The following is a 19231-nucleotide window of genomic DNA, read 5'->3' as shown; positions in this document are numbered from 1 at the left end:
CAGATAGGCGTATGGAGATGATGTGCTCCTCTCGAATTTCTACTTTCTTATTACATTCATCCAATCCTTCTTACTCCTTTCCATGGCAAGCTGTATATAGGGCATCACCGTTGTCAATGGCTACATCCCATCCTCTCAGTGAAAATGGTCCTATGCTCTATCACAGCACGTCTAATCATCTGTCGGTTCTCAATCAGGTTGGAATAGAATCCCTTGATTCTTTTGCGTCTGTCGCTAACGCCCAGCCTTCAGAAGTTTGAAGCTCGTCACAGTCATTCAATCCTAGAATCCTACTCGGAATACCATAGACAAGGTTTAGACTTTCCAGATTCTCATGAATGCCGCCATCAATTCTAGCTTATACCACGAAGATTCTGTTGGGGAATCTAAGAGATATGCGCCCGGCCTAAGGTAGAACGGAAGTGGTTGTCAGTCACGCGCGTTCATAGGTGAGAATGATGATGAGTTTCACATAATCATCACATTCATCATGTTCTTGGGTGCGAATGAATATCTTGGAATAAGAACAAGAGAGAATTGAATGGAAGAAAATAGAATTGCATTAGTACTTGAGGTACTGAATAGAAAGTAATAGTAATTGTATTGAAACTTGAGGTACAGCAGAGCTCCACACCCTTAATCTATGGTGTGTAGAAACTCCACCGTTGAAAATACATAAGTGAAAGGTTCAGGCATGGCCGAATGGCCAGCCCCCATGGTCTAAGGACTAGGCGTCCAGAGATGTCTAATACACTAGTAAAAAGTCCTATTTATAATAAACTAGCTACTAGGGTTTACATGAGTAAGTAATTAATGCATAAATTCACTTCCGGGGCCCACTTGGTGTATGTTTGGGCTGAGCTTGATCTATCCACGAGCTGAGGCTTCTCTTGGAGTTGAACTCCAAGTTATAACGTGTTTTGGGCGTCAACTTCGGATCATGACGTGTTTCTGGCGTTTAACTCCAGACAGCAGCATGTACTCGGCGTTCAACGCCAAGTTATGTCGTCAATTTCCGAATAAAGTATGGACTATTATATATTGCGGGAAAGCTCTGGATGTCTACTTTCCAACGCCGTTAAGAGCGCGCCAATTGGGCTTCTGTAGCTCGAGAAAATTCATTTCGAGTGCAGGGAGGTCAGATTCCAACAACATTAGCAGTCCTTTTGTTAGCCTTTTTCAGAGTTTTGCTCAAGTCCCTCAATTTCAGCCAGAAATTACCTGAAATCATAGCAGAGTTTTGCTCAAGTCCCTTAATTTCAGCCAGAAATTACCTAAAATCACAGAAAAACACACAAACTCATAATAAAGTCTAGAAATCTGAATTTAACATAAAAACTAATGTAAACATCCCTAAAAGTAGCTTGAACTTACTAAAAATTACCTAAAAACAATGCCAAAAAGCATATAATTTATCCGCTCATCATAACACCAAACTTAAATTGTTGCTTGTCCCCAAGCAACTGAAAATCAATTAGGATAAAAAGAAGAGAATATACTATAAATTTCAGAATATCAGTGTATATTAATTTTAATTAGATGAGCGGGACTTGTAGCTTTTTGCTTCTGAACAGTTTTAGCATCTCATTTTTTTCCTTTGAAGTTTATAATGATTGGCTTCTCTAGGAACTTAGAATTTTGGATAGTGTTATTGACTTTCCTAGTTAAGTATGTTGATTCTTGAACACAGCTACTTATGAGTCTTGGCCGTGGCCCTAAGCACTTTGTTTTCCAGTATTACCACCGGATACATAAATGCCACAGACACATGACTGGGTGAACCTTTTTAGATTGTGACTCAGCTTTGCTAGAGTCCCCAGTTAGAGGTGTCCAGAGCTCTTAAGCACACTCTTTTTGCTTTGGATCACGACTTTAACCACTCAGTCTCAAGCTTTTAACTTGGACCTTCATGACACAAGCATATGGGTAGGGACAGCTTGATTTAGCCGCTTAGGCCTGGATTTATTTCCTTGGGCCCTACTATCCATTGATGCTCAAAGCCTTGGATCCTTTTTACCATTGCCTTTTGGTTTTAAGGGCTATTGGCTTTTTCTGCTTGCATTTTCTTTTTTTATTTCTATTTTTTTCGCCATTTTTTTCGCAAGATTTTGTTTTTCACTGCTTTTTCTTGCTTCAAGAATCAATTTCATGATTTTTCAGATCATAAAAAACATTTCTCTTTGTTCATCATTCTTTCAAGAGCCAACAGTTTTAACATTCATAAACAACAAGATCAAAAATATGCACTGTTTAAGCATTCATTCAGAAAACAAAAAGTATTGTCACCACATCAATATAATTAAACTAAATTCAAGGATAAATTCAAAATTCATGTACTTATTGTTCTTTTGAATTAAAATATTTTTCATTTAAGAGAGGTGAAGGATTAATGGATTTTATTCATAGCTTTAAGACATGGTTACTACATACTAATGATCATGAAGTAAAGACACAAAACATAGACAAACACATCATAAAAACCGAAAAGCAGAAAGAAATAAGAACAAGGAATGAATCCACCTTTAGTGGCGTCTTCTTCTTGAAGGACCAACAATGTCCTTAAGCTCTTCTATGTCCCTTCCTTGCCTTTATTGCTCCTCCCTCATTGCTCAACCATCCTTTAGCCACAGGCTTGAGGTCCAGTCTTCTTAGTTGAACTGGCTTGCCTTTGGAATATATTCTCCACTAAGCTCCTTCCACACATATGTCCATAAGGGCTTGGTCCAACCTTTGGTTAAATTTGACCCTTCTAGTGTAGGGGCGTTCATCTCCTTGCATCATGGGCAAGTGAAACGCCAACCTCACATTTTCTGGACTAAAATCTAAGTATTTCCCCCGAACCGTTGTGAGATAATTCTTTGGATTCGGGTTCATACTTTGATCATGGTTCCTAGTGATCCATGCATTGGCATAGAACTCTTGAACCATTAAGATTCCGACTTGTTGCATGGGGTTGGTTAAGACTTCCCAACCTCTTCTTCGGATTTCATGTCGGATCTCTGGGTACTCATTTTTCTTGAGCTTGAAAGGGACCTCAAGGATCATCTTCTTCTTTGCCACAACATCATAGAAGTGGTCTTGATGGCTCTTGGAGATGAATCTTTCCATCTCCCATGACTCGGAGGTGGAAGCTTTTGTCTTCCTTTTTCCTTTTCTAGAGGATTCTCCGGCCTTAGGTGCCATTGATGGTAGTGGAAAACAAAAAAGATTGTGCTTTGACCACACCAAACTTAAAATCTTGCTCGTCCTCGAGCAATAGAAGAAAGAAGAGAAGAAGAAGAAGAAGAGAATATGGTTGAGAGGGAGAGATGTAGGTTCGGCCAAGGTGAAGAAGAGGGGTTGTGTTGTGTGAAAATGAAGTAGAATGGAAGGGTATATATAGGGAGAGGGGGGAGTGTATGTTCGGCCATTTAGGGTGGGAATGGGTGGGGAAATGGTTTTGAATTTTTGAAGGTAGGTGGGGTTTACGGGGAAGAGTGGATGGATGTGAGTGGTGAAGGGGGTGATTGGGAAGTGTGACATGGGGAATACTCATCACAAAATAGGATTAGGAGGTAAGGTGGGAATATAGTAGGTGGGGATCCTGTGGGGTCCACAGATCCTGAGGTGATCCTGTGGGGTCCACAGATCCTGAGGTGTCAAGGAATTCCATCCCTGCACCAAATAGGCATGTAAAATGCCTTTGCACACCATTCTGGCGTTTAAACGAAATTGTGATCCATATTCTTTGTACTTGTATGAAATTTAATAATTGGCTCTATTTGAAGTCACAAATTTGTTCAACTAACCAGCAAGTGTAATGGGTCGTCCAAGTAATAAACCTTACGTGAGTAAGGGTCGATCCCACAGAGATTGTTGGTATGAAGCAAGCTATGGTCACCTTGTAAATCCCAGTTAAGTGGACTCATAAAGTCAAATGTGATTAGATTGGGTAAATAAAGATAAATAAAATAAGATAGAAATACTTATGTAAATTAATGGTGGAAATTTCAGATAGGCGTATGGAGATGCTGTGCTCCTCTCGAATTTCTACTTTCTTATTACATTCATCCAATCCTTCTTACTCCTTTCCATGGCAAGCTGTATGTAGGGCATCACCGTTGTCAATGGCTACATCCCATCCTCTCAGTGAAAATGGTCCTATGCTCTGTCATGGCACGGCTAATCATCTGTCGGTTCTCAATCAGGTTGGAATAGAATCCAGTGATTCTTTTGCGTCTGTCACTAACGCCTAGCCTTCAGGAGTTTGAAGCTCGTCACAGTCATTCAATCCCAGAATCCTACTCGGAATACCATAGACAAGGTTTAGACTTTCCGGATTCTAATGAATGCCGCCATCAATGAGGTACAGCAGAGCTCCACAGCCTTAATCTATGGTGTGCAGAAACTCCACCGTTGAGAATACATAAGTGAAAGGTTTAGGCATGGCCGAATGGCCAGCCCCCATGGTCTAAGGACTAGGCGTCCAGAGATGTCTAATACACTAGTAAAAAGTCATATTTATAATAAACTAGCTACTAGGGTTTACATGAGTAAGTAATTGATGCATAAATTCACTTCCGGGGCCCACTTGGTGTATGTTTGGGCTGAGCTTGATCTATCCACGAGCTGAGGCTTCTCCTGGATTTGAACTCCAAGTTATAATGTGTTTTGGGCGTTCAACTCCGGATCATGACGTGTTTCTGGCGTTTAACTCCAGACAGCAGCATGTACTTGGCGTTCAACGCCAAGTTACGTCGTCAATTTCCGAATAAAGTATGGACTATTATATATTGATAGAAAGCTCTGGATGTCTAATTTCCAAAGCTTTTGAGAGCGCGCCAATTGGAGTTCTGAAGCTCGAGAAAATCTATTTCGAGTGCAGGGAGGTCAGATTCCAACAGCATTAGCAGTCCTTTTGTTAGCCTTTTTCAGAGTTTTTCTCAAGTCCCTCAATTTCAGCCATAAATTACCTGAAATCACAGAAAAACACACAAACTCATAGTAAAGTCCAGAAATGCGAATTTAACATAAAAACTAATGAAAACATCCCTAAAAGTAGCTTGAACTTACTAAAAACTACCTAAAAACAATGCCAAAAAGCGTATAAATTATCCGCTCATCACTTGTCCCCAAGCAACTAAAAATCAAATAGGATAAAAAGAAGATCATATACTATAAATCCCAAAATATCAATGAATATTAATTCTAATTAGATGAGTGGGACTTGTAGCTTTTTGCTTCTGAACAGTTTTGGCATCTCACTTTTTCCTTTGAAGTTTAGAATGATTGGCTTCTCTAGGAACTTAGAATTTCGGATAGTGTTATTGATTCTCCTAGTTAAGTATGTTGATTCTTGAACACAGCAACTTTTATAAGTTTTGAACATAATTGGGTGAACCTTTTCAGATTGTGACTCAGCTTTGCTAGAGTCCCAAGTTAGAGGTGTCCAGAGCTCTTACACACACTCTTTTTGCCCTAGATCACGACTTTAACCACTCAGTCTCAAGCTTTTCACTTGGACCTTCATGACACAAGCACATAGTTAGGGATAGCTTGATTTAGCTGCTTAGGCCTGGATTTTATTTTCTTGGGCCCTCCTATCAATTGATGCTCAAAGCCTTGGATCCTTTTTACCCTTGCCTTTTGGTTTTAAGGGCTATTGGCTTTTTCTGCTTGCTTTTTCTTTTTCTTTCTAAATTTTTTTTCGCCATTTTTTTTCGGAAGCTTTTGCTTTTTCACTGCTTTTTCTTGCTTCAAGAATCAATTTCATGATTTTTCAGATTGTCAATAACATTTTTCTTTGTTCATCATTCTTTCAAGAGCCAACAATTTTAACATTCATAAACAACAAGATAAAAAATATGCACTGTTCAATCATTCATTCAGAAAACAAAAAGTATTGTCCCACATCAATATAATTAAGCTAAATTCAAGGATAAATTCAAAAATTATGTACTTCTTGTTCTTTTGAATTAGAAACATTTTTCTTTTAAGAGAGGTGAAAGATTCATGGAATTTATTAATAACTTTAAGACATAGTTACTAACTACTAATGATCATGAAGTAGAGACACAAAACATAGATAAACATATAACATAAAAACCGAAAAATAGAAAAAAAATAAGAATAAGGAATGAATCCACCTTAGTGGCGTCTTCTTCTTGAAGGACCAATGATGTCCTTAAGCTCTTCTATGTCCCTTCCTTGCCTTTGTTGCTCCTCCTTCATTGCCCTTTGATCTTCTCTAATTTCATAGAGAATGATAGAGTGCTCTTGATGTTCCACCCTTAATTAATCCACATTGTAACTCAAATATTCTAAGGAAGTGTTGAGTTGTTCCCAATAGTTGTTGGGAGGAAAGTGCATCCGTTGAGGCATCTCCGGGATTTCTTGTTGATGAGCTTCCTCATGCGTCTCTTGGGTTCCATGAGTGGGCTCTCTTATTTGCTCCATCCTTTTCTTAGTGATGGGCTTGTCCTCCTCATTGAGGATGTCTCCTTCTATGATAACTCCAGCTGAGTAACATAGATGGCAAATAAGATGAGGAAAAGCTAGCCTTGCCAAAGTAGAGGACTTATCGGCTATTTTGTAGAATTCATGGGAGATGACATCATGAACTTCTACTTCCTCTCCAATCATGATGCTATGAATCATGATGGCCCAATCCACAGTAACTTCAGATCGGTTGCTAGTGGGGATGATGGAGCGTTGAATGAACTCCAACCATCCTCTAGCCACAGGCTTGAGGTCCAGTCTTCTTAGTAGAACCGGTTTGGCTTTGGAGTCTCTTTTCCATTGAACTTCTTCCACACATATGTCCATAAGGACTTGGTCCAGCCTTTGATTAAAGTTGACCCTTCTAGTGTAGGGGCGTGCATCTCCTTGCATCATGGTTAAGTTGAACGCCAACCTCACATTTTCCGGACTAAAGTCTAAGTATTCCCCCGAACCATTGTAAGATAATTCTTTGGACTCGGGTTCACACTTTGATCATGGTTCCTAGTGATCCATGCATTGGCATAGAACTCTTGAACCATTAAGATTCTGACTTGTTGAATGGGGTTGGTTAGAACTTCCCAACATCTTCTTTGGATCTCATGTCGGATCTCCGGATACTCATTTTTTTTTTAGCCTGAAAGGGACCTCAGGGATCACCTTCTTCTTTGCCATAACATCATAGAAGTGGTCTTGATGGGCTTTGGAGATGAATCTTTCCATCTCTCATGACTCGGAGGTGGAAGCTTTTGTCTTCCCTTTCCTTTTTCTAGAGGATTCTCCGGCCTTAGGTGCCATCAATGGTAATGGAAAAACAAAAAGCTTATGCTTTTACCACACCAAACTTAAAATATTGCTCTCCCTCGAGCAAGAGAAGAAAGAAAAGAAGAAGAAGAAGAAGAAGAAGAAAATATGGAGGAGAGGGGAGAGGTGTATTCGGCCAAGAAGGAGAAGAGAGGTGTGTGTTGTGTGAAAATTAAGGAGAATGGAGGGGTTTATATAGGGAAGTGAGAGAGGGTATGTTTCGCCATTTTAGGGTGGGTTTGGGTGGGAAAGATTTTTGAATTTTGAAGGTAGGTGGGGTTTATGGGGAAGAGTGGATGGATGTGAGTGGTGAAGGGGGTAATTGGGAAGAGAGACTAAGGTGATTGGTGAAGGGTTTTCGGGAAAGTGTGTTATAGGATTAATTAGGAGGTAAGGTAGGAATATGTTAGGTGGGGATCCTATGGGGTCTATAGATTCTGAGATAATCCTGTGGGGTCTACAGATCCTGAGGGTATTAAGAATTTCCCAGGATCTTGTTTCTTTTGATGTAGAGTTTGCTGAACCCATGTATCAAGTTCACTAATGAGCAAGGGAGGTTCACCTTCCCAAGTCTCATTACCAAATAACTTGGCATTCAGCTTCATGATGGCTCCTAGATATTGAGCAACTTGCTCTCTAGTTACATCTTCATCCTCTTCAGAGGAAGAATAATCTTCAGAGCTCATGAATGGCAGAAGGAGATTTAATGAAATCTCTATGGTCTCTATATGAGCCTCAGATTCTTTTAGGTCCTCAATAGGGAACTCCTTCTTGGTTGGGAGACATTCCATGAGGTCTTCCTCATTGGGATTTACGTCCTCCCCTTCCTCCTTGCATTCGGCCATATTGACTATATCAATGGCCTTGCACTCTCTCTTTGGATTCTCTTCTGTATTGCTTGGGAGAGTACTAGGAGGAGTTTCAGTGACTTTCTTACTCAGCTGGCCCACTTGTGCCTCCAAATTTCTAATGGAGGACCTTGTTTCATTCATGAAACTTAAAGTGGCCTTAGATAGGTCAGAGACTAAATTTGGTAAGTTAGAGGTATTCTGTTCATAATTCTCTGTCTGTTGCTGAGAAGATGATGGATAAGGCTTGATATTGTTGAGCGTATTTCTTCCACCATTATTAAAGCCTTGTTGAGGCTTTTATTGATCCTTCCATGAGAAATTTAGATGATTTCTCCATGATGAATTATACGTGTTTCCATATGGTTCACCCATATAATTTACCTCTGCCATTGCAGGGTTTTCAGGATCATAAGCTTCTTCTTCAGGAGATGCCTCTTTAGTGCTGTTGGATGTATTTTGCCATCCATTCAGACTTTGGGAAATCATGTTGACTTGCTAAGTCAACACTTTGTTCTGAGCCAATATGGCATTCAGAGCATCAATCTCAAGAACTCCCTTCCTCTGAGGCGTCCCATTATTCACGGAATTCCTCTCAGAAGTGTACATGAACTAGTTATTTGCAACCATGTCAATAAGTTCTTGAGCTTCTGCAGGCATTTTCTTTAGGTGAATGGATCCACATGCAGATTGGTCCAGTGACATCTTAGAGAATTCAGATAGACCACAATAGAATATATCCAGAATGGTCCATTTTGAAAGCATGTCAGAAGGACACCTTTTGGTCAGCTGTTTGTATCTTTCCCAAGCTTCATAAAGGGATTCACCATCTTTTTGTTTGAATATCTGAACATCCAATCTAAGCTTGCTCAGCTTTTGAGGAGGAAAGAATTTAGCCAAGAAGGCCGTGACCAGCTTATCCCATGAGTCCAGGCTATCTTTAGGTTGTGAATCCAACCATGTTCTAGCTCTGTCTCTTACAGCAAAAGGGAAAAGCATGAGCCTGTAGACTTTAGGATATACTCCATTCGTCTTTACAGTCTCACAGATCTGCAAGAACTCAGTTAAAAACTGATAGGGATCTTCTGATGGAAGTCCATGAAACTTGCAGTTTTGTTGCATTAGAGCAACTAGTTGAGGTTTCAGCTCAAAATTATTTGCTCCAATGGTGAGAATTGAGATGCTTCTTCCATCAAACTTGGAAGTAGGTGTAGTATAATCACCAAGCATCCTCCTTGCATTATTGTTGTTAGGTTCGGCTGCCATGTCTTTTTTTTGTTCGAAAATTTCAGTAAGGTTGTCTCTGGATTGTTGTAATCAGCTTCAACAAGAATGCCTTTTCCCTTGTTCCTACTCATATGAAAGAAGAGGAATCCTCTATGTCACAATAAAGAGGTTCCTTATTATTAGTAGAAGAAGAAATGGGATAAAGAAAGGAGACTCCAAACAGAAGGGTGAGGATAGGGGTAGTGAATTGAGATGAAGAGAGGTGAAGAGAAGTGTTAGTAAATAAATAAATAAATAGAAGAAGATGAGGAGAGATTTTCGAAAATATTTTTGAAAAGGAGTTAATGATTTTCAAAAATTAAGATAAGAAATTAGAATTAAAATTAAAATTTGAAACAATTAATTAATTAAAAAGAATTTTTGAAAAAGAAGGAGATATTTTCGAAAATTAGAGATAGAAAAGTAGTTAGGTGGTTTTGAAAAAGATAAGAAACCAACAAAAAATTAGTTAGTTGATTGAAAGAGATTTGAAAATCATTTTTGAAAAGATAAGAAGATAAGAAGATATTTTGAAATCAAATTTTTGGATAAGACAAAATTTTTGAAAAAGATATGATATAAAAGATAAGATAAGATAGATTTAATTTTTACAATTAAAATTAATTACTTGACTAACAAGAAACTAAAAGATATGATTCTAGAATTTAAAGATTGAACATTTCTTAACAAGAAAGTAACAAACTTTAAATTTTTGAATCAATCATGTAAGAAACAACTAATTTTAAAAATTTTTGACTAAGTCAACTCAAATTTTCGAAAATTATGAGAAAATTAAGGAAAAGATATCTTTTTTGATTTTTGAATTTTTAATTATGAGAGAGAAAAACACAAATATGACCCAAAACATAAAAATTTTGGATCAAAACACAAGATGCATGCGAGAACACTATGAATGTCAAGATGAACACCAAGAACACTTTGAAGATCATGATGAACATCAAGAACATATTTTTGAAAAAATTTTTATGCAAAGAAAACATGCAAGACACCAAACTTAGAATTCTTTAAAGCTTGGACTCTAACAAACAAAAAAATGCATAATAATTTTTTTTAAAAACATGCAATTGACACCAAACTTAAAAATTGACTCAAGACTCAAACAAGAAACACAAAATATTTTTGGTTTTTATGATTTTCTAATTTTTTTGTATTTTTATTATATTTTTTCAAAAAACATATGGAAAAAGAAAATAAGAAATTCAAAATCTTTAAGAAGAATTCCAGGAATCTTTTTCTGTTAGCCTAAAGCTCCAATTCAGGGGTTGGACATGGCTTAATAGCCAGCCAGCTTTACGATGGCATTACATGCATTGTGGTGATTACTTGAAGACCAATCCCAAAGGAGTTTGGATATGGCTTTACAGCCAGCTAGGATTCAACATGTTACCATGAAACTCTAGAATTCATTCTTAAAAGTTTTGAAGCCATAGAATAATTTAAAAATTTTTTCGAAAATAATTTTTTTGGAAAAACAAAAACAAAGAAAAATTTTGAAAATATTTTGAAAACTTTTTGAAAAGAAAATTACCTAATCTGAGCAACAAGATGAACCGTCAGTTGTCTATACTCGAACAATCCCCGGCAACGGCGCAAAAAACTTGGTGGACGAAACTGTGATCATCAACAATGGCTCTAATAATTTGGTAGCTCTCACACGTGAATTACACTTAGTCACAACTCCGCACAACAAACCAGCAAGTGCACTAGGTCGTCCAAGTAATACCTTACGTGAGTAAGGGTCGATCCCACGGAGATTGTTGGTATGAAGCAATCTATGGTCATCTTGTAGATCTCAGTCAGGCTGATTCGAATGTGATTGGATTAGATAATTAAAAGATAAATAAAATAGGATAGAAATACTTATGTAAATTAATGGTGGGAATTTCAGATAAGCGTATGGAGATACTTGTCCTTGTTGAATCTCTGTTTTCCTACTGCTTTCATCCAATCCTTCTTACTCCTTTCCATGGCAAGCTGTATGTAGAGCATCACCGTTGTCAATGGCTACATCCCATCCTCTCAGTGAAAATGGTCCAAATGCTCTGTCACAGCACGACTAATCATCTGTCGGTTCTCAATCAGGTTGGAATAGAATCCCGTGATTCTTTTGCGTCTGTCACTAACGCCCAGCCTTCAGGAGTTTGAAACTCGTCATAGTTATTCAATCCCGGAATCCTACTCAGAATACCACAGACAAGGTTAGACTTTCCGGATTCCCATGAATGCCGCCATCAATTCTAGCTTATACCACGAAGATTCTAATTAAGGAATCCAATAGATATGCGCCCGGTCTAAGGTTGAACGGAAGTGGTTATCAATCACACGCGTTCATAAGTGAGAATGATGATGAGTGTCACGAATCATCACATTCATCAAGTTGAAGTGAAACGAATATCTTAGAACAAGAATAAGTCAAATTCAATAAAAAGTAGAAGTACTTGCATTAAAACTCGAGGTACAGCAGAGCTCCACACCCTTAATCTATGGTGTGTAGAAACTCCACCGTTGAAAATACATAAGTAATGAAGGTCCAGGCATGGCCAAATGGCCAGCCCCCAAACGTGATCACAGGATCAAAAAATACAATTCAGGATACAGGATGAATAATACAAAGGTAAAAGTTCTATTTATACTTAAACTAGCTACTAGGGTTTACAGAGGTAAGTAATTGATGCATAAATCCACTTCCGGGGCCCACTTGGTGTGTGCTTGGGCTGAGCTTGATCTATCCACGAGTTGAGGCTTCTCTTGGAGTTGAACGCCAAGTTGTAACGTATTTTGGGCGTTCAACTCTGGTTCATGACGTGTTTCTGGCGTTTGACTCCAGAATGCAGCATGGAACTGGCGTTAAGTGCCAATTTACGTCGTTTAATCACGAATAAAGTATGGACTATTATATATTTCTGGAAAGCTCTGAATGTCTACTTTTCAATGCCATTGAGAGCGCGCCATTTGGAGTTCTTTAGCTCCAGAAAATCCATTTCGAGTGCAGGGAGGTCAGATTCCAACAAAATCAGCAGTCCTTTGTCAGCTTCCTATCAGAGTTTTGCTCAGGTCCCTCAATTTTAGCCAGAAAATACTTGAAATCATAGAAAAATACACAAACTCATAGTAAAGTCCAGAAATGTGAATTTATCATAAAAACTAATGAAAATATCCCTAAAAGTAACTAGATCATGCTAAAAACTACCTAAAAACAATGCCAAAAAGAGTATAAATTATCCGCTCATCACACATCAGACAGCTTTCCTGTGATCATCAACTCTTCCATGACTAAAGAAGAAGAAGGAAAGCTCCTTAATGTACTAAAGACTCACAAAGATGCATTAGGATGGACCATTGATGACTTGAAGGGCATTAGCCCTGCAATATGCATGCATAAGATCCTTTTGGAAGACAACTCCAAACCAGTGGTTCAACCCCAAAGGAGGCTAAATCCCACAATGAAGGAAGTTGTCCAGAAGGAAGTAATAAAGTTATGGAATGCAGGGATCATCTATCCTATCTTTGACAGTTCATGGATAAGCCAGTTCAAGTGGTACCGAAGAAAGGTGGGATGATAGTTATTGTTAATGAGAAGAATGAGCTCATTCCCACAAGAACTGTAATAGGATAGAGGATGTGTATTGACTACAGGAGGATGAATGATTCCACACGAAAGGATCACTTTCCCCTCCCTTTCATTGACCAAATGCTTGAGAGGCTAGCTGGCCATGCATATTACTGCTTCCTTTATGGATATTCTGGCTATCATCAAATAGTAGTTGACACCATGGATCAAGAGAAGACATCTTTCACCTGTCTCTTTGGAGTTTTCGCATACAGAAGGATGCCTTTTGGGTTATGTAATGCCCCAGCTACATTTCAGAGATGCATGCTATCAATCTTCTCAGATATGGTAGAAAAATTTATTGATGTTTTCATGGATGATTTCTTTGTTTTTGGTGACACTTTTAATACTTGCTTGCATCATCTTACCCTAGTCTTGAAACGGTGCCAAGAAATTAATTTGGTTTTAAATTAGAAGAAGTGCCATTTTATGGTACCTGATGGGATTGTTCTTGGTCACAAAGTTTCAAGAAAAGGGATAGAAGTTGACAAGGCAAAGGTAGAAATCATAGAGAAACTCCCTCCACCAACTAATGTGAAAGCTATTAGAAGTTTCTTAGGACATGCTGGATTTTATAGAAGATTTATCAAGGATTTTTCAAAAATAGCCAAACCATTAAGCAATTTGCTAATGGTTGACAATCCTTTTGTTTTTTATGAAAGCTGTCAGCTTGCCTTTGAAACTTTAAAAACCAAACTCACAACTACACCAATCATAACACCCCCAGATTGGGGATTACCTTTTGAAATCATGTGTGATGCAAGTGACATAGCAATTAGTGCTGTGTTGGGACAAAGGAAGGGAAATTTACACCATGTCATCTACTATGCAAGCAAAGTATTGAATGAAGCTCAGAAAAATTACACCACAATAGTGAAGGAATTATTGGCTGTGGTTTATGCATTTGATAAGTTTAGATCATACTTGATTGGATCCAAGATTGTAGTTTATACTGATTATGCTGCTTTTAAGTATTTGATGTCAAAACAGGATGCCAAACCAAGACTTATCAGATGGATATTGCTTCTACAAGAGTTTGACATTGAAATAAAGGATAGGAGGGGTAGTGAGAATCAAGTTGCTGATCACCTATTAAGATTGCCACAAGAAACAATTCAAGAAGCCTTACATCCTATGAATGAAAGCTTTCCAGATGAACACCTCTTACAGATTCAACAAGCCCCTTGGTTTGTAGACACTGCAAACTATAAGGTTGGAAGGAAGATTCCCAAGGAATTCACCAAACAACAAGTGAAGAAGCTACTTAATGAAGCAAAAAAAATTCTTATGGGATGAACCATTCTTATTTAGGAGATGTCCAGATGGAATGATTAGGAAGTGTGTTCCTGAGAGTGAGATGAGAAACATATTATGGCACTGTCATGGCTCAGCTTGTGGAGGTCACTTTAGGCCTGAAAGAACAGCAGTCAAAGTACTTCAAAGTGGGTTTTATTGGCCAACCATCTTCAAAGATGCCAGAGAGTTTGTTCATCAATGTAATGAATGCCAAAGAGCTGGAGGATTGATAAGAAGGAATGAGATGCCTCAGAACTACATCCTAGAAGTGGAGCTATTTGACCTTTAGGGCATTGATTTCATGGGCCCGTTTCCTCCTTCTTATTCTTTCAAGTACATTTTGGCAGCAGTGGAGTATGTCTCAAAGTGGGTGGAAGCTATAGCCACTACCACATGTGATGCACAACTTGTCCTTTAATTCCTTAAGAAGCACATTTTTACTAGATATGGAGTGCCTAAGGGTCTTGTTAGTGATAGTGGTGGCCATTTTTGCAATAAACAAATGGAGAAGCTACTTCACAAGTATGGGGTAATACATAAAGTAGCCACACCCTATCACCCACAGACCAATTGCCAGGCAGAGCCTGCAAATAGGAAGTTGAAGAGGATTTTGGAGAAGACTGTGGAAGCTACCAGAAAGGATTGGGCCAGAAATCTAGAAGATGCACTCTGGGCATACAGGACAGCATTCAAAACTCCTAAACTCCTGTAGAGCTTGAACACAAAGCTTTTTGGGCCACTAAACTCCTCAACCTTGATTCTCAGACAGCAGGGGAGAAGAGGCTATTACAACTAAATGAGTTTGATGAGTTTAGGCTAGAAGCTTATGAAAATGCTAAGATATACAAAGAAAAAGCTGAGAGGTGGCATGACAAGAAGATCTCAAGGAAGGAGTTCAAACCAAGATAGCAAGTACTCTTGTACAACTCCAGGCTCAAAATTTTCCCTGGGAAGCTCAAATCTAAATGGACTGGTCCCTACTTGGTGACAAAGGTTCTCCCTTATGGAAGCCTTGAATTGCTAGATGAAGCAACAAAGAGTCATTTTACAGCAAACGGTCATAGGGAAAAGCCTTACCTAGGGGGTCAATGGGACAAGGAAAAGGAGGTTCAGAACCTAAGCTAAGCAAGAATGAAAGATGTCAAGCTAATGACAATAAAGAAGCGCTTGTTGGGAGGCAACCCAACCTGAGGTAGTTCTCTTTTCATAGCTAGTTCAATAAAAAGGTTAAGTAGATTCACCTGTGTTGCAAGGAGCTAAGTTTGGTGTTTCACACCAAAACAATTTAAAGGAGAATGAAGGATGCTAAGCTTGGTGTTCCACCAAAATCTCATTTTAAAACACATTCTCACCTTCTACATAAAGGGTTGCTAGCTCCATTCAATCAGATAAACCATTTAACGATTGTCTATTTTCTAATTTTCAATTTTATTACCTTTAGCAAAGACACAATGATTTCACATATGGTTAACTTGATGCATAAGAAACATTGGCAAGGGACTAAGTTTGGTGTTCAAACACCAAAGTAAGTTCAAAATCCCACCAATAATTCGTGCATGCTAACCATTTGCTTAAAGGCTTGAGAGACAAGCAACTTCTAGCTCGACGGTGATGGATGACCCATGGGTACTAGGGAGCACATAATGGGCTATGATTTGGGCCGATGCACCAGCTTCTTGAGTGAGGAAACGTACGTCAATGCCTTTGGGCCTCGGTCTCATTCTCCCCCGAATCCAAAATGATTCGGATATGGCAATGACTCGGAGAACGGCATTCCAATCAAACACATATTCGCAATGTGCCGACAAGACCTCCTGATAGGCATCAATTCCATCTGCTAACGGCCCGGTTTTGAGCACTCCTTGAATAGCATCCTCCGTGACAAGAACTTGCTTTCCGCGCACAAAAACCGATGTGAGAGAAGTCGAGTAGTAGTTGGGGTAAAACTCCACTACCCAGGATAGGTTGGCCTCATGAGAAATCCCCATTGTCTCCGCTTAATGCGGGGCATCACAAACGGAATAACATGAGCCGGAAGGGCTAGAAGAGGCTCTGCGTGATAGTTCCTTTCAATAATCATAGGGTAGAGAAGCTCACAGTATCGGTTGGGAAACTTGTTCGGGTCCCGTGGAGGGTTATCCTTCTCTAGAACATCAATGTGGACTATGCCTCTTGGCTTCTTGAGGAGGGGCTTGACCTTAGGTGCTTGGGGTGCCCTATTGGCAGAGCCTTGAGGTGCCCTCTTAGTTGTCGACGCCTTTCCCTTATCCTTCTTGATCACCATCGTATAAAAGTGGAAAACGAGGAGGCATTAAATTCAATATAACACGCAAAACGGTAGTCATGCAAGTGAGGAAATAGGCCATAAGAGGATAGGCATCCTAAATACACGACAGTTGTAACATGTAATTAAGATAACATTGGAAACAATGGCAAATCACTAGCATGTGATGCAAAAGTGATATAAGCATGTGAATGAGAGGCATGAGAAGCATACACTCGAACATCAAAATCAAGAAGCAAGTCACGAGGGGTGAGCATGAAATTATGAAACACGAAGGATGACATGCTCAATGCACATAGGAATAGGCAAGCGAGTAACTAGGAAGCATTAAGTCAAAGTAAGCTCAAAAGGTCATGTATGCCTTTCAACAAACACTTAGTGGGCACCCTTTAAGAAATGAACAAGTGAAGGAAAGGAGTAATGTAGCATCCCACAAGCAATATCAATCATCATAGAGCACCACATTTGTATTGAAATCAACTATAACAATGAATCCACCAATGCAAAAGAAAGCTCTACCCATAACACCCATGAAAAATAGAAATATAAAGACAAAGGTAAACAAACAATGAAGCATGAAAAAGATGCTACTTAAGAAGAAGGAAATAAAATCAAATAACTAAAGAAGGAAGACAAAAGAAGTAAAACAAAAAAGAAGGGAAGTAATATTACCTTGAGAAGAAGAGCAAAGTAATAGAGGATGTAGGTGGGAGAAGAGAAGAAAATAAATAGAGAGATAGAGGAGAGAGAGAAAATATTGGGACCGCCAGAGGTGGGAGGTCGCCGGAGTGCCGTCGGTGGGGGGCTGAGAGAGGGTAGTAGAAAGGAATGAGGAAGTGTAGAAGAGGAGACTAGAGAAAGAAGATGAAAAGTGAGAGAGGAGGGGTGAGAAATTAAAATTAGGCACACTATAGCAGTTTTCGCATCGCAAGATCGACGCGCGCGCGCACGGTGTGCGCTTGCGCAGGACACGACAGGGAACAGAAAGGGCGCGTACGCGCCAGGTGCGCGAACGTGCGGATGTGGTTGTGCTGATGGCATAACATTGGCCCAAGGTTTGTGTAACTCTCAAGTCCATGTATCAGATTCTGGCCGTAGGAGAACCAGCGCGGGCACGCACGGTGCGCGCTCGCGCGGAGGTAGAATGGGGCAAGTGGGCGCGCAGGCGTCAGGTACGCCAGCGCGCCAGTAGAGTTGTGCCCCTAGCTTTATGCAGGCTCAGCGTTGGCGCAACTCTCGGGAAAATGCACCATGGTTGCTAGTGGAGCGATCGACGCGAACACGGCATGTGCGCTCGTGCGTCGGTTTGCGAAATAGCATATGGGTGCGTACGCGCCAGGTGTGCTCATGCGCGGAGGTATTTTTGCGCCAGGCATAGCGCTAGCTCAATGTTGGCCTAACGCTCTGGAATTTCGTACCAGAGGCTACATCCGCTTATGGACGCGCACACGTATAGCGTGCGGGCGCACTCCCCCCTTTTTTTTAACATGAACCTGAAAAATACACAGTTATCATAATTTCTGTACGTAGCTAGCCAAAGGGGCGAAAAATAAAACACCCAAAACTCCATGTAGAACCTGAAAATGAGGTGTTTTCTACCATATCATCGACCTATCCATTAGAATTAGTGCAAATTCTCATGAACAATTCATCCATGGTGACTTCAACCAAATCTAACTAAGCAATTCAATAGCTAAGCAAGCACAAATCAATATAGAGTTCAATAATTATGTACAAAAGGGTCAAAAGGATAGATCTCACCATGGTGGGGTGTCTCCCACCTAGCACTTTTGTTTAATGTCCTTAAGTTGGACCTTCACTAGCTCAATTTGCTTTGCCAAGATGAGGATCTTCCAAGTGGAATACCTCAGTCTCCTTGTTGCTCTTCATTTGCTCACCATGATACAACTTGAGACGATGCCCATTAACCTTGAAGATATCCAAACTCGAGGAATGGTGCAAATGGTAGACCCCGTAAGGTTCCACTTTTTCTACTTGATATGGTGCTTCCCATCTTAACCTTAGTTTTTCCGGTAACAATCTCAATCTAGAGTTGTAAAGGAGGACTAGATCGCCGGCTTTGAACTCTCTCCTTCTTATTTTTTTATCATGCACACCTTTCATTTTCTCCTTGTAAAGTCTAGAGTTCTGATGAGCGGATAATTTATACGCTTTTTGGCATTGTTTTTAGTAATTTTTAGTATGTTTTAGTTAGTTTTTAGTATATTTTTATTATTTTTTAGTTAAAATTCACTTTTCTGGACTTTACTTTGAGTTTGTGTGTTTTTCTGTGATTTCAGGTATTTTCTGGCTGAAATTGAGGGACCTGAGCAAAAATCTGATTCAGAGGCTGAAAAGGACTGCAGACGCTGTTGGATTCTGACCTTCCTGCACTCAAAGTGGATTTTCTGGAGCTACAGAAGCCTAATTGGCGGGCTCTCAACGGCATTGGAAAGTAGACATTCTGGGCTTTCCAGAAATATATAATAGTCCATACTTTTCCCGAGATTTGATGGCCCAAATCGGCGTTCCAAATCAGCTCAAAACTGCCCGGCGTTAAACGCCGGAACTGGCACAAGAATGGGAGTTAAACGCCCAAACTGGCACAAAAGCTGGCGTTTAACT

Source organism: Arachis duranensis, chromosome 9, assembly GCF_000817695.3.
Source record: "Arachis duranensis cultivar V14167 chromosome 9, aradu.V14167.gnm2.J7QH, whole genome shotgun sequence".
In the NCBI taxonomy this organism is placed as follows: Eukaryota; Viridiplantae; Streptophyta; class Magnoliopsida; order Fabales; family Fabaceae; genus Arachis; species Arachis duranensis.
Note: the sequence above shows the minus strand (reverse complement) of the source record.